Below are 16,169 nucleotides of genomic sequence, written 5' to 3' on the forward strand. Positions count from 1 at the left end.
AGAGAGGAAAAGGCGGGAAATTATAGGAGTAGTTTCACCTGACTGAAAACAACCTCATAAATTCCTCTCCAGTCATGTGACAAGATTTAGGTCAAAAGAGTCACGTGATGAGTATTATATCATGCACTGGTATGATCGCACTGGCAATTGCCTGGAAGAGAAAACAAACAAACAAAAACAAAAGCTACACGAGGACGGGCACGAGGATGAGAAGTCAGAAGATTCGTTTGACCCGTTTGTGGGAGGTTATCACGTGACATTTGGACCCTGACGTATGACCGTGATACGTGCTTGTCAGGAAACGTTTTTTTTTTTCTTTATTGCATGAAATAGCTTGGTACGTTCCAATCGAAAGATGTTACAGCGTTGGCGTTGGGGTACATAGGTTAAAACTCACATGATAATTATAATGATGATGATGATGGCAAGCCCAATTAAGTCTTCGATTATTACTGACGAGTGTACATCCCGATATGCCACAGGGAGATTTTCATTCAGTGTTCCCGAGGGGGTTAATCTTGTGTTCGTGCCAATGAAAATCAAGTTACGTTCCACACGCAAGGCAGCCCTAACTCTTCACACAAAACATGCTGACTCGGGTTCTCTTTTTTTTTTTTCAAAAATCATCTGCCCCTTATGTGGCTCTTAATATTATCGTACGTGAAGTTGAAGTTCGATTCCTCTCACTGTCCAAGTTCAGTGCACTTTAATGAACAGAGCAAGATTTAAAGAAGACCCCACTACCATAACAACGGGATGTTTATAGGCCTACAAGTCTTATCAGAACCGATCATAAAATAATGGAGCTGTGGAATTAATAGTTTAGATGTTTTCACGAAGAAGGAATATAATTCTAAATTGTATGCTAATTAGCTGAGGTGGTGATGTCATCGACTCAAATCTCTCGTATTGATTTTTGCACACAGGTATCGGAAAACAATGCTTTGCATTTGATAACCTATAAAACAACTAACCCCCCTTTTTGTTCAGATATCGTTATTGTTAGATTATCAAAGCTCAGCAATAACTTGATCCGAAGGAAACAAGTTTTCTTTTAGGTTGATTTTCAACGTCGGAAAAGGAAGTTTGATCAAGACTCGAGTGAAATTTTACTTCGAGGTTTGACTTCAGAAGACTAACGTCAGATTCTTGTTAGATAGAAGTTGACAAAAGAGACGCGCAGCAGATGGCGCCTCATGATCTTCATTTTCACGCCTTGGATGTGCGCTGCGTGCGGCCGCTCCGCCTTTTCAGTATCCAACATCTTCAATGTACCGTAGTCTCGTATCCCAGACCGTGTTGTACATAGAAGTCACGTATAAGGTGAAAACACGAGTATACCACTACTATACCCGAGTCATTAAAACTCGTGAAACTTTCTTGCCCACACTGAAAACCCCATGAGATAAGAGTCATGTATGACATTACTGAAGCTTTCTTCCCATGCTGAAAGATTGATTTCTGTTGTAAAAACATAGACCTCCGATAAGCAGCGGAATGGGAAAAAAAGGGGAAAAAAATTCTCATTCGGACCATGTGATTCCATAATAGTATCCTTCAGTTTCTGCTTCCGAGTTATCTTCCGAAAGCAGACATCATGCTACCATCGATCATGCTCCAAAAAATAAGCCACAAGTGATTTTTTTTTTGTTTTGAATGTCTATTAAAGCACTCATACACTGTGACCTTCAATATAGAGTTCGGTCACAAGTCTTTATCAAGGTAAAATAACCGCATTTTTGTGGTTTGATGTTTTTATTATGATCGTTGCTAAAATTGCATGAGGTGGAATGAAAACTTCTCTTTCATTTTGAGCGCTATTCCGGTCACATGCCACTTCCTTTCCTTTTTTCTTTCATTTCTTTCTTTTTCGGTCGTAGAACCACTCAAAGTATCTTCATCGCTAACTTTGTAACACATCATTAAATTGACAATGCATTTCACACGATCAACACAAAATTTTGTGTAGCAAATGGACATTTTTTACGCATTTTGTGCAGACTTCGTGAATTTCACCAAGTACATAACTCAGTTAGGTGTCATTTTATTGTCCACGTTGTCTACTTCCTGTAGGACTATAAGTTAACTTTATCCAGGGCCTAAAATCCTTCTAATCCTTCCTTTCACTCACAATGTATTTCATTTCCAACAAAGAAAGATGCAACTGCAGTAAGACATCTAAATATATATGATTACAATAAATGGACAATTGTAATACGTTGTATCCGTTTACTGCCGGTAGGATAAAGAAATTTCCTTCAGATGTATGGATACGTAATCACAGTCATTTTGCAAAGTTTAAGAAAAAAAATCCTGTCCATTTATTGGGTGAAGCGGGCCTTGAAATTATAGACTAAGATCACTAAGCGTTGGGTGATCGCTATCGATCGAATGAACGATCCAATATGATTCCGATAGACACGGTTCATTTACATGGTATTACTGTGACAGGGAAAACGGTTGCAAACTGCTGCGACATCAGTGATCATTTCGATTTTCTCACCTTCTCTTATGGTATGGTCACATAGTCTTTCGTTTTGGCGCAAGTTTGTTTTATTTATTTATTTATTTTTTTTGAGGACGAGATACTTTTCAGTATAATGCATATGAGATTATGTCCACGGACTTTGGTTTAATTGGTCTCATTTCTACGTGTTAAAGAAGAGTTTCTGTTTATTCTCACAAACTAAATCGACATCGATGATAATCTGCTATTATAAAGACGTGAATCAGTGATTTTTTGATTGGAAGATTCGTCAAAGGAGAAAGGAGTTGAATCGTTTTGAGAGCTCTATACTCTAAAGGAGATCAAAATCATAATGGACATCGTCACCATTTTATGTGAAAATACAGTCTGGCTTTCACAATTTGAGTAAAGTTGATTAATACTTATGAATTCCAAGAATGTGTATAGAGCAGTTCCTTCGATAAAAGGAAGAGAGCGAGGGAGAGAGAGAGATGGAAAGAGAATACTTTTCAAGCCTCCAGTCGTTTCTTTCGCGTGGCACTTGGCAACCCCTAACATTACTCATTACAAACAAATGATTATGAAAATCCATAAAAAGCCATATGAACAGGATAAATAAAACTGACTGCAGGTCAGGTATGAATGATCCCTTGTGCATGGGTTTAGATTATGACATACAGACAGTCATGGTTGAATGATGTCTGGAGCTCATAACCCTAAGGGAATACCGAGACTGGCTAATGAGTCTAAGCAATGCCCCCGCGCGCGGAACACTTCGCATTGAATAACGAAGTAGCGAGTTAGAATGGATCGATCACTGACTATCTTTTTACCTATAGTCGTTATAGTTTACATCATGTTTATGCATGAGCTGCGATGGGTTAAATATCACGTGCTCACACTCCTAAGTTTGAAGTACTATCAAACACCGTACGATCATTATTGTATGCGATGGGGACATTAGGCCTAATTCAAGTGGCAATTTATCATCATATGCGTGAATAATCCATTACAGTCTGCCAGCTATCAAAAAAAAAAATGTTGCAGGCTATATATTGACAACGAAAATTCATTCGAGAACGACCTGATTCTGCTCGAAGCTGTTAATACACAACTTCCATGAATTCTTAGTTGTATAGTCTAGTCATGTAGACAGATTCATTTGAATGCAAAAAAAAAAGACGACACTTTCAAAGGGTTTTTTTCCTCATTAAAGTTAACATCGTAGAGAAAGAAGGAGATAAGCCTACAGTTTTTGTCTTCATAATATTCCCAGTTGTATGCGTGACATACTTATATCTTCTTTCCGTCGCTATACATACAGACCATGAAAGATTGACATAATAGTCATTTTCGCCTATTAGTCGTAAAGGACTTTCACATTTTTATTACACGCGCATTCACGATCATTCCATCTATATACGCGGAAGAAAAGTGTAAAAGCTGTAATTTTCGCGAGGGTTAATTTTTGCGAATTTTGCGGATCACAGTTGGGCCGCGAATTTAACAAGACACGAAAACATCGTGAACGGGCAGGTATTCGTGCACTTACAATAGCCTCGAAGTCAAAATCGCGAAAAACAACATCTCACGAAAATGCCTGCGACCTCATCATTCTCGAAAATATCTGTACGCGAAATTAACAGCTTTTACAGTTACTGACTAATCGAGGGACGTCCTGAAACACGAGTAGATGTAATTCGATTATGTTACTATTTTTCCCCTACCCTCAACCACCCTGCGAATTAAGTGCCGTGTAAAGAATCAAACATGCCGTGTAATCAACCGAGCGAGTATATATTGAGTATACATGGTTTCACATCAGAGATCGCACCATTCGTGTGCTGTATTTTTATACGGGTACCGTGTGCAGCACGTACACACACTTCCACATACACACACTCTCACACACACAGCATAAACACAATAACTAGTGGTCTAATTCCTCAACTAAATACAATTTTGGAAAATGATACAGTGGGATGGAAAGAGACAGGGGTATAAATACTGGTGTCAATGGCAGACGATAACTAAAAATATGAATATTTATGTGACGAGACAATCAAGACTTTTCAAAATTATCATTGTTTGATTTCCCAGCAAAGATGACCATTCACGGTAAAGACAGAGGGTTAGGCGGGGCGGAGGGGGGGGGGGGGTGACAAATTAGTAGAGAGTTCAGTTCAGTTCAGTTCAGTTCATTGTTTTCCATCAAACAAGAAGTGAAACAAAATATAATATGATATAAAGCATGCAACAGAAATGAAGCAGGTGACAGATGTTACGATTAAGACAGATGTTACGTTACGAGTTGTGGGAAATACATGCAGACAACACTGTCAATGGAAGATAGGTGGCTAATTACTTAGATTATACAGGGACTCATTTCGATGTAGGATGGTTTCGCAAGTAATTTGACTTCTCAGTCCTAGCAGACGCTGACAATGATAGGCAGCTTATAGTGTGATGAAGTGAGCGATATGGGAAAAGATATCGATAACACCTTCTGTTTGATCCAGGATGTCGCTTGAGATCTATTATTATGATACTTATGTGAGGAAAAAAATGTCTCACTTGGAACTAGATACGAGGCTAGCCTTTATGGGGCTCTATTGTACGTATGATACCCATACGCTCACAGATCACTTCGATTTAAACAATTGGTAATACAATTGTATTTGTAAAGATAATGTTGACATCGAATCTGCATTCTATTAAAGTTTCAGACTGGTAATAAGGCTACTGATAGACAAAAAACATCACGAAACAAGACTGGTAGTATTACACACTCGCAACCGTTTCTAGGCTACTTGCTATGGTATAGCTTAAAGCCAAAGTAAACCGATTTGAGACTTGAAAGCATCTCAGACAGGTAATAAGGGCGGCACTGCTTACATAATTCTTCTAAGGATTTGCAAGCAAGAACGCGCTGGTATAATGTACACTAATTTTCGAATAGGCTCGTACAGAAACTAGCCTAATAGTTTGACTCCAAAATTAATGTTCCTGATATCGTCTAAGTTCAGGCCAGCACCCTGTAGTGTTATACTCCTGCTTGATTTTCCGTTCTTATTTTTTTCCTCAACATTGCATTGTCACTATATACCACTAAGGCTAATATCTTTCGTAATGATCTCTCTGGGCTGCGCGTATAATGTGTGTAAATTCTCATTTATGGTACAGTGTCTTTTCAATCTTGACAGTTATATTATCCTATAGCCGAAGATGAACTTTCTTTGGTGAGCTCAGTGGAAAAAAACAATGCATTGAGTTTTAAAACTTATCGAGAAGTGGCTAAATCAACTATGAAAGTCATCCGTATAGAGTTGAAGGTGTTGGAGACGTATTCTCTCAGTTTACCCCTTAATAGAGGATATAGCAGATATTTTACAAAATAGAATATGATTTTTAAGTATCACATCTTGGGTGATACATTCGAATATTATTACAGGCGCGGCGCCAATTTTCCAGTGTTTTTTTCGCACACACACACACCATGAAGCGCGTTCCCAGACAATGAAACTACACTAAACTGCCTACAACGAGAAATCACGCATGTTTGGCACACAGCACGTACACTATGTACTTTGAATATATACCTACTGCTTGACATTAGATTGTTTTGGCGCCGACTGGGAAAGAAAATTGTAGAGACCGCGTATGAGAGCGTCGAGTTTCATTGTTGTAAGAGCGAACAGATAAACGTTAACTCTTTGATGGTCGCTCGATGACAGAGACATACGCTCGGCGTGTGTGTTGACTGTTGTATGGGTTTAGAGAGATAGTATAGCGCGTTTGGAACATGACACCACATAAGTGGCCAAAGTGGCAAATCTTCGCCTCTTGATACCCTCTCCATTATTTGATCTCGTTATTTTGCTCTCGAGTATAACATCACACACTGTATCGTAGAAAGGCAATGAGACCCCAAACACAGGCGGGAATGGCGGGAAGAGGAAAGCTTTGCCGTGCTGGAGCGGAGTATCATTGTTGCGAAAGGTAGAAGGGGATTGGGTTTGGGAGGAGGGGGGGGGGGGGGGGAGGCGGCACAATAATGTGAGGAATGGACTCGAGCCAAGATGAAATTCAATTCGCGCCCGAATCTGGAAAGCAAAACTGGTTTGGTCTATATCTACACACACAAATGTAGATTCTGAATTCACCCCACCCCTTCTGATTCTCTCTCCCTCCCTCTCTCTCTCTCTCCCTCTCCCTCCCCTCTCCCCTCCCCCTCCCCCTTCCCCTCCCCCTCCCCCTCCCTCACCCTTTCTCTGTCTCTCTGGCTCCCGTTAAATATAGGGTTGTAATTCTATCGCATCTCTGCTCGACACTTTCAATGGATGGACGAAAGCGGCGACTTTTCCGTGGTCATGTGATACTGGGCGTTGTTTATAGAGTATGAAAAATCAAAATACACCAAAAGAATAATAATAATACGCGTCAGTCCATGGAAGAAAAAATGTGGTGAAAGAGGCAAACCATTGTCGGATCGGGGAGAACATTATAGGGAGAGATATCATCAAGGAAATCTATCATGAATCTGTAGGGCCTATAGTGACGGCAGAATCGCGAATGACGCGTGTGGACAATGCACGAGCGAACCAAGGAAGGGGAGGGGTGCAGGGGTGGAGGGGTATCCGCCGGACCTCCCTGATTAAAGTCTGCTGCATTATCGTTGGATCTTTATTGGAATATATTCGCCCCCTTTCATGCTATTATTTGGCGGGGAAAAAAAGAAATCGCGAAAATCTCCACCCATTAAGAATGTGTTTTCCACTCCAGCCCTTAGCAAGTTTGGACAACAATCGATGTTCACAAAGCTTTATGTACAAACACCATTGAACATGATGTAGCTCAATTACGTTTTTGGTGATTGAGTTATAGAGAGATCTCCAAAGAAAAACATGCAACTAACATATTCCTTAGTTTCTTTTTTTTTTTTACTATGAAGTAATTCCTAACATAATATCAATAAACAAATTATGGTCGTTAATAAATCGTTCCAGAACGCTTCCGTCTAACAATATTATACCAGTACAAGAAAAGTCGATTATGCTGTAATATTATGCTTAGTCGCTCATTATTTTCACGGTTTTTTTTTATGCCTTGAATGATCATCAAACGATCTGTCTTTTCAAATCTCCGTATTTACACTATGTGCACTGAAACACTGATTATTGAGATGTTAAAAAGGTCTTTAACTCGTTTGATACCAAATGACATTTGTTTGCTTACGCGTGTCGATGGGGTGTTGAGGGCCTGGTCCCGATAGGATTGTATATGGCTCACATTAAAGGGAGATGAATTTTCTCTATATATCTTCTTTATAATTATCGTTTACCATACGTGACGTCACAGATTGTATAGTATAGTTTTCTCATCCAGCGATGGCCGCAATGAAGCTTTAAAAATTCATAACTTCTCAATGGATTGCCCGATTTCCCCCAAAATTTCCCCGATGTGTTTTCCTAATATTGCTGCATTCACTCAATCCACATGTATGTGAAGGTGGACTTGTCCTTTAATAGCTTGCCCGATTTCCCTCAAAATTTCCCCAGTGGCATGTGTTCTACTAATATTGCTGAATTCACTCAGTCTACGTGTATTCTGGGGCTTCATTATACCCTTTAAGGTGGGCGGAGCGATGATTGCGAAGGAGGCGGAAATTAGCTCGGAGGTTGATTGAGAGATTGTAACGGCGCAACAAGAGTGGTGAAGGTCTTACATCTCTTAAAGAATTCTCCTTTACAAAAAGAAAACTCTTAAAACAAGAAATCAAAAACTTCCATGACATACGTAAAAAGATTCGATGTGCTTTGTAGGTTTTCAAAGTGAAATGAAATTTTCAAGGGTTCTCTGTTTGTGCTTACACTCAGCTTAAATTGAATGGTCACAGTTTCATCCCTCAATATTTGTACCGCACGTTTTATAAATTTACACTGTGACAGATGCAGTAGGCCCTATACCTCTGAATTGTACAGAAAGCATTTGCCAAATTTTCAGATGATGTGCATTTATAGTGTAGGCCCTATAGAGGTGTCCACCCATCTTTATTATCACTGACTGCTAATGCTAATTATCATTATTCATTATCAAGCTGTTATTGCTCTTTTTATCACTGGTATATATGAACTATTTCTCCTCTATAATGTGAGCACTGTTATTTTCAACGATAACATGATAGGGCTCGGAGTGATCTTTTTTACAAGTGCATTACGGATAACTGTTCGGGAGTGGAGGGATAGTTGTAAGAATAAGACAACAACGCTTAGAAATATATAGGGAAGGAGTATGTTTTGAACCAGCGACGTGTTATGTCTAAGGACGCGGGGACATTCGATACACCGTAATTGTTGAACATTCGATACGGGAAGCGAAGGGCGCTGTTACCATGTGCTTCCTGCTTGGCGAATGATCCGACCTTCTCTTCGACGTGATGAATTATCGCTCTTCTTCCACAGCCTTTGACCCTGCAAAACGGCAACATTCAGTACTGACAAGAATCTTGCCGTTTTGCATACCAAAGGTGTCGGTTACGTGTCAAACCCACTGATCTCTATCAATAGGAGGTACCTGGATATCTTATTGATCCATTCACGCTGCACAAAATAAGTGAAGGCGCCGCGCCGCCATCTTACCACACACACTCTATGGGAATTTTGCACGCATTTTCGAACAGAGACCGTCACGAAGGTCACGTGATGTCGAGAGCTCCATTCTCATGTATGACCGATATGCATGGTAAGATGGCGGCGCGGTGGCTTCAAAGCGGTTGGTCTAAGAGATATCCAGATACACCCTATAGAGATCAGTGGTCAGACCCAGCTGATCTCTCCAGAGATCAGTGTCGAGACCTGCAACGGATAATCCTCTTTATATTTTCCTTCTCTACTCCGAGAATTCTTCCATTTTCGGAGGGTATGACGAGGACTCTACCGAAGACGAGGATGTGTGCTCGATACTTTCATCTAACGAATCAGAAATTGCCGAAGAAAAAAATAGTCGATCAATAATGAAATTGATAATGACATATTGATCAAGATAAAGAATTAAAGTCATGATATCACTATTCAAGATGGAACTTTTCCACGAGATCAACTGAGTTTTGAGTGGGGTTGGTTTTCACCTTTGCTTTGGTGAGACACCATCACACCAGGGGCCTGTTTCATGAGGAGTAACGATTAATCTTACGCTCGATTCATTGAGCGTAACTCACTGAATCGAGAGTAAGATCAGTACTGATCGTAATTCTGTTTCACAAAACTAGTTGCTCTTGATTTAATGCTCAGTTTTAATGGCAGATCGAGCGTAACATTAGCGGAATTGCAATGATTGTAAGATCAATTGATCGTCAAATCAATTATACGATCAGTTTTTATTAAACGGGTCCCAGGACTGCCTGAGAATGTTATTTATGCCGCTATAATGGGACGAAATTATTATTATTTTTTTTTTTTGGTCATGTCAAAAGTTTTCACACCTGTCTTTAAAGACGAAGCTTCGTGTAAAATAAAACTAATAGTGCACATGAAGAATGATTTAGACAGAACTTATGGGCAAAATGTGGCAATGAACATATTAATGCCTATCTATTACCAGTCGCAGGATCTACACTGTATGAAGTATAATGTTCAACTGTAGCATGTATATACCGGACAAGGAATCGTTTAAGAGTGCCTAAGGTTTGGCGTGATGCATGTCATCATGATGATCTCATGTTTTATATACTCCGCGTATATACACACGTATCACAAATATTGATAATTCCTATTAATCGCAACGGCCGCTTAATCAAACGAAACCTATGGTCGTACTTCTGAGTCGCCTCAATGTGCAGCGTCGGTTGAAGTGTGGCGTGTTAATTTTCTGATTTGAATGTTGTTGTTTATTTATACCATTCTATGACATTTCCCCACTGAATGAGACTATAAGTACCGCTGTTTCAACACGCTCTTTTATGCCCACATTTAATTCTAAGAACTGGCTGTATATCGAGGAATAATAGACCACCCTATAGTGACCTCATAATAGGGTTTCACTCTAAAGCCTGAACCTCGATGCAATGCATCCTTGACAAAAGGCTAGCGGAAGCTCAGAGATTGGATTCAGATTGTACGAAAACGACAGACAATTTCTCACTTGTTTTATCTGTGATACATTTGAAACAAATATATTCAACGGGAAAGAATGTTCAAATGCTCTTTATGTCTGGTTTACGAGTAAATTATCTTCTTTCACTGCAGTATTGATCAGTCAAAGTGAAAACTAAGAGTGCGTCAAACTTTCACTTAGCCTTTAACAGCTTCCTAGAACTGAGTACCACTCTCGTTTTGTATGTCACACGCACAAAAGTAGCATAATGAGAATCAATTTAGTCTTTCTTTCTACCCTGAATTATGTCTATATACTGCTCGGGCTGGGGTATTTTTCTTCGCTCGTAATGAGTTTATTAACCCACTCGATCCACAAAACGACATGGGAGCATTAAGCCATCCTTTAAGTTCGTTTATGCAATCTACTCAAAGTTAAGAATATCTCATTAGACGGATTCCTTGTGCTAAGTTTCCATTTATAGTCCATATTCGGCAAAAAAAAAAAAAAAATGACATAGCTAATCAAGAAAGATTTTTTTTAACTTATCCGTCGCTGTATAGAGCAGATTATGGAAATTTCCAATTAAACGTCTGGCGCTGTAAGACCAGGATATCTTAGGATTGCTATGATACCTTATTTATTTTGTAAACAAGGGCTCGCGCGCTAATCCATTTGAGTGTTGTTTAAGCTTTCTTCATGTTGAACCACAAGCTCATTTCTCTCTTTATACTCCTAGCTCTTTGAAAACCATTGAAGCCATTAAGTACTCAATCAAAGCACTATATTGTTTGTGATTAAGGAGTAGAGGAAAGGTATAACATAAGATTTGCATTTTTCGTAAGCTGAAGATGATAAGAAGACACAAAGGGAAAGCAAGGACAAACAAATTTATTCAAGTGTTATGTTATAGCTATACTGCGCGCAAAAGCAGTGTGGGATGACTTGCACTCTCACCCTCCATTACTGAATGCAGCCCATCTACAGGCAGGAAAAGTTTTTCTTTTCTTTTCTTTTCATTTCATTCAAGTCATTTCATTTCATTTCATTTCGCAAGTTCTTAATTAACAGATGAAATCGCCACACATTGATAGTTGGCCGCTTCAAAATCTCGTATACCAACTGTGCTATGCTTCGGAATCAGCGAAATGGCTCTTACAATATGTCTGAGGACGATGGTACTTCTTACGCAGTGAACGGTGTACAGTGTATTTATGGTCTCAGTATAGTAGCCAGAGGGTTAAAGGGTGTACGTGCCAGTTGCCAGGGATCATCTTCTCACGGGAACCAAAGCATCATAATTTATTCGCCTCACTACCATGACTGCATGCGTTCTAAGTTCAGCAAATGTCCACGATGAAGTCAGTGGCATTCCCTTAGTCCATTGGAAATGTACGTACTGTATAGGTGTTGGGTTCGTATACAGGCTGTGTGTTCCCAGTATACGGTTTCATCTGTTGTATGGGAGACGGGTAGGAAATGGCCGATGCAGACTAGAAAAGCGACGGAAAAGCCATCAGTATAGTATGAGAAATATCTTCTCCCGCAAAGGGAGTACAAAGCCAGCTGGTCCCGTAAAACAGGTGATCTTTGGAGAACGATGCACGGACCAGACATCGGACGTATAGCCTGGTTTCAGCCGACCGCCGCCGCACAGCCAGAAACGGAAACGAAATAGTTAATCCACGAATAGCCTGGCTGACAAATGCCATCTTTCCTTGAAGATGAAATAGTGTTCTTCATTCCATGGGTGGCACACTAGGTTCTCGCGAGAGGAGTATATGTAGAGTGTCTCGTGCGAAAATGTATCTGACATTCAATCACTATGCTCCTCACTAAACTTTGAGCGTGAAAGGTTGATGAAGGGTGATGATAATTTCATCCTTTTTCTTTCTCCTAGGATTTGCCATACTTATCTACCTAAGATATTGTAAGCAGTACGTATTTGGGAAAAAACTCTCCCAGATATCATCACTGGATATACAGTAGATGAAGATGAATCTAGTTCATAGACATTTAGCATGCAGATTTACCATTGCTGTAATCCAAGTGAAACCATGAAAGCAAACAAGTCTCCCAATATGAGTATCCACAATCAAGCGTTTCGAATGCAATGTATAGATGCCTGTTTCGCCTTTTGTTTTTTAGAATTTCGTAGTGCTGATGTAAGCTATCATTTTTGATTTAAAAACTTTCCCCGTGACATTTTTGTGGCCTATTGTTGGCCGACTTGACGGTGGTTAAATTGCCCTGTTGATTATATTCTCTCATTGACCGAGCTCAAAACGTCTCCCATGTCAGGGTTACGTATTCCTTTAAAGACCGATTAGCGTCTTGATTCATAGGTGGCCCCGATTCATTCGCGTCCCATCGGGGGTTTCATTCGGAAACACACACACACACACACACACACAAACACCAGACAGAGAATAATAATCTATGTGCATTGAAGCGTACGCTCGTGAAACGATCGTCTCCATTCGAGATTTCTTCGGCTGTGTGTGTGCTTACATAGAGATCAGTGATAAAGCTATACACACCTCATTCCGGAGATTGTCGAATCCTACTCCATGGTATTCCCATTCTGCTGGGTCTTTAATTCAAGCACATCAGACTTTCGAGTTCAAGGTTCGGCAGCTCGATCGTGAATGTGGTTCCCTGGAGATTTACAACCCCGTTAGAAAAACATAATGGAAACCCCACTAAGGTATCATGTTCCTTGAAAATGCTGTTGGTTATCGACATTTTTTTTTCCACATCACAGTTGACAAAAACAACGAAAATGCTATGACTTGCCATTAGCTTTTCACTATATACTCCCCTACCCCCCCCCCCCCCCCTCCTTCTATCGTTGGGTTAAAAGTTCGTTGATCTCTCACAGGCAATGAACACAGCAGACGATACAATGTGTTCCAGAAACGAACATGATTATTCACAATACGCAGGTTTCCTCGTTTATACATACAGCGAGCACACCTTTTGCTGTGGAATAAGATTGACCGCGAGACAGCTGTTGCTTTCCGAAATAGTTTTTGCGCTCTACACAGTTCTGAGAAGTGTATGAGTGTGTGTATATATATAATATATATATATATATTATATATTATATATATATATATATATATTTGTGTATTCATTAATTGTTAGCTTGAATATTGGAGACCTACAGAAATCAAATCTAACATTTACTTCAGGGTTTAGTTTGTTTTGTTTGGATATTTTTCGGTTCGTAATTTTGTGTGTAGTTGTTGTTCTTTCTTTCATCTTTTTTTTTCCGAGAGGAGAGGCTAAGGTGAAACTATCTTATGGGAGACTGAGACGGGCTACATACATCCTGTCAAAAGTTTCAGGCCCGCTGGATCAAGTACGATGCCAGGCGGGTTCATGTTCCCGTGATTCCGGCGATTGTTCCTCACAGTGCTTGGTGGGCTATCATGGTCTTAAAGGGATGAAGCATAGTGTTCTTGTTGTTGTTTCTTTATCTATTTTCTTGTCTGTTCAACTGGGAGTGTAATTATCAAGGGCAAAGATTATGACCTTTGTTCTTAAAGGGATCGTACAGTTTTGGTTGAGACCTAATTTCAGGTTTCTAACATTTTTTGGTGAGATAATGAGAAACCTCTTATGTAATATGAAAGAGTATGTAATTCTATGAGGAATTCAACGTTTATTTGATGAAAATTGGTTTTGAAATGGCTGAGATATCCAAAAAAAAAGACCTATTCTAATAAAGTGTGGGACCCACACTTTATTACGATCGCTTGGTTTTACTTTGTTTTTGGATGTTTGAGTCATTCCAAACCCGATTTTCATCAAATAAACTTTGAATTCCTCTTAAAATGGTATGCTCTGTACTATATCATAAGTGTTTTCTTAGTATCTCGCAAAAAGTTAAAAGCCCAATTCTCATCTCCACGAATACTGTACCATCCCTTTAATATCTTTCTTGCTTTGAAGTAGTCAGGGAAAATTTTTGTTTTGATGAAAAAGGAACGGAGGAGTTGCCAATTTTAGTGAAGTAATCCGGGAATCGAATATTTTATACATATGTTGCCAGTTTTAGATTTTTCTTTAGTTTGTAACAATCACAAATAATGTATTACAGTATTTCTAGCCGTTGCAAAAATAGATGAGCGAAGCTAGCTCAGGTGGTGTGAATATTATTATTATCCTTCTTCTCCAGTAGGCCTATACTCTTAAACTGTTGCTTGATCAATATTCCAGAATTTTATGGACGAAACACAAAACTTGAGGCAATCGTCATGAAAGGGTAGTGAGGGATGGTTGTGGTGTAAGATACACCAAAATGAGTGTCGTTCCCACTGTAGCTTTTTTTGCCAGCTCATTTTCTTGACAGACGCCGCTATGCATGGCCTCCACAAAGCGTGAATACGATGAATTATGGACATCGTTAATTCTCCCGTTTTCCCCTCCCGTTCAATCTTTGAGAAGTACTGTAGAAGGAGCTTGAGTAGACAGCATGGTAATGAGAGTTTCACACTGTGGTGCCAAGCATTCCCAATGCGAGGAGCTGTGGCAGAGAAAGCGAGAGAGAGAGAAGGGGGGAGGGTCGTCAGAACACAAGCAGCAAGTCCAAAAAGTGACGCCTTTTATGAATGATTGTGCCCCATGGACACGGCATCGTACCCACAGTGTTGTACACAGTGTTCTTCGCTCACTGTGTGACATACTCTGTTGTACAGTCAGTAGGCCTACAATGTTGCACACACATCCTTTTCCACACCGTGTATGACGCGCAAGCTGCAGAGATTACAAAAAGTTCCACTGTGTGACAGTTATGTTACTGCATACCATGGTCACAGTATCGTGCTCACAGTACGTTGTACACAGTGTGTAAACAAGGTGTACAGTGTGTACAGTGCGTACCCAGAGTTGTACTCACCGCTTTTCCACACTGTGTAACCGCGCAAGACAGAGACTAGAAATGTTTCGCTGTCTGACAGTTATCTTTATTACAAGCGTTTACAATTTATTGGATATACTCTTCCTCCCTACTGAAACATGAGCGGCATTGCATGGCAACTTTGCTGGCGCTACCCTAGTGCCAAGGCTGTGTGAGATACTCTTAACACCTCCCTGCTATAAAACTATGCCGTGGATTTCGTTTCTGTAGCAGTGCATGCATTGATACCTGAAAGTGAGACTGTTGCACAGTCGGTGATTCGACATTTTCAAGTGCTGTATTCTATTAATGAGTGAAGGTATTTGATATATCAAAAGAAATTAGGCTGCAGAATTAAAGATCTCTATAGTGTTCGCGCACGAGTTTGGTCATAGGACCTAAGTGCCACACCGTGCATTTTGCACAACTAGCTGGCTCTACCTTGGCAGCCTTTTGATTCACGTTGTGATTTAAAAAAAAAAAAGTGGTTTTTTTTTGATAAACTTTCTCGATCATGTTAACGGCAGTCACGTCTCACGCACGCATGTTTCAAATACATGCTGATATGATTATATACATGATATATACCTTTAAGTCTCTCCCGCTGGTGATATGACTCAATCCTCTCTGGAACCGGGATCAGCTGGAAAGCACACAAAACCACTTCCGGGAAACCCAGGGAGGTTACCTGAGGGCGCTTGACCAAAT

At 39.9% G+C, this 16,169-nt stretch overlaps 1 protein-coding gene across 1 annotated transcript in view; it reads left to right on the forward strand.

The window, feature by feature from the left end:
- Positions 1-16,169, forward strand: part of LOC139709823 (uncharacterized) — a 94,188-nt gene that overhangs the window by 11,301 nt on the left and 66,718 nt on the right. The gene's annotated exons all lie outside the window — the stretch shown is intronic.

Source organism: Diadema antillarum, unplaced genomic scaffold (assembly GCF_040938485.1).
Source record: "Diadema antillarum isolate AM-2024a unplaced genomic scaffold, OU_Dant_1.0 seq00001472_RagTag, whole genome shotgun sequence".
Lineage (NCBI taxonomy): Eukaryota > Metazoa > Echinodermata > Echinoidea > Diadematoida > Diadematidae > Diadema > Diadema antillarum.